Source organism: Euprymna scolopes, chromosome 22 (genome assembly GCF_053919585.1).
Source record: "Euprymna scolopes isolate OS-2025 chromosome 22, ASM5391958v1, whole genome shotgun sequence".
NCBI classification, from domain to species: Eukaryota; Metazoa; Mollusca; class Cephalopoda; order Sepiida; family Sepiolidae; genus Euprymna; species Euprymna scolopes.
The window spans coordinates 113642174-113643294 of NC_136503.1; the positions used below are offsets into that span (position 1 = coordinate 113642174).

The following is a 1121-nucleotide window of genomic DNA, read 5'->3' on the forward strand; positions in this document are numbered from 1 at the left end:
AAAAAAAAAAGAAAGATATTTTGGTAATGACAACTACAAAATACGTCAAATATATTTACTGTTAACCATCCCTGAAGATGGATATGGACGGATCTGAAAGTACTCGGGTAAAAATACGACATACGTAAATAAACATATCTATATTCACATAGATCGTGGTAAAAAGCGACTACGGCAATTACATCAGCCAGTTCTTGCTGTAAATGAAACTAATACACAATTAAAGGAAAGAATGCTGCCTAAATACACATAGATGATCACACGCACGCACACATACACACACACACACACACACACACATTTTTAATTTTATATTTCCTGTAGCTTTTTTTTTTTTTTTTTTTTTTTTTTGTATCTGAAATTTTATTAGGTCAACCAATAAGCAAGTGTAAGTATTAAGTACAATGTCCTTTTTTTATAGACGTATCTTTAACTATACCTGTATAATATTCTCACCGACTCAAACTATGTAAGTATTTAGTTATTTACTTGGCGGGGAAGAAGGAAAAGGTCAGATAAATTTCGTTATTATTATTATTATTATTATTATTAGTTAAAAAAAACGGGTGTTTTACGCGTTCAGTGTTCTAAATCGATGTAAAAAAAAGTACTTCTTAGTTTAATCTTTAAGTCTTTAAAGATAAAAAAGGTAAAAAAAAAAAAAGATGATATGAATTATGAATTATTTTTAAAATTATGAATTGTTTTTAAAAAGATTTTGAAAAACTTTTCTTCAAGTGCCGAAAAAAAACAAAAAAAAACAAAGTTATTCCCCTCTAAATTTATTGAACGAGGTCGAAGCGTATTTATTTATTTATTTTTAACACCCAAAACTTTCCTTTGAAGCTTTCTATATCTCTCTATTTTTGTTTTTTTACAACAAAAATAAATATAATTAACCTACAACAAAATAAGGTAAATATACAAGTTTTTCACCTGTATTTTCTAACCGGAAAAAATATTTGTAAGGTATATTAAAAAAAAATGCTTTTGGCGAACAACAGGTGTTTTGTTTTTCAAGTTGAAATTTTACCGTAATTGACGACTTGTTTTTATTTTATTTATTTATTTTTTTCTGTGTGCGTAAAGAAAGGGAAAATAAAAAAAGGTATGTAAAACAT

General features: G+C 26.7%; 1 protein-coding gene across 8 annotated transcripts in view; it reads left to right on the top strand.

Moving 5' to 3' along the window:
* Positions 1–286: 286 nt before the first annotated feature.
* The window catches only part of LOC145243658 (uncharacterized), a 54595-nt gene continuing 53760 nt past the window's right edge, over positions 287–1121 (top strand). For 2 of the 8 annotated variants that reach the window (XM_080106701.1, XM_080106705.1), the window contains exon 1: positions 575–915. The gene's annotated coding sequence lies outside the window, so the exon portion shown is untranslated. The other 6 variants (XM_080106706.1, XM_080106702.1, XM_080106704.1 and 3 more) reach the window with 6 other exon arrangements.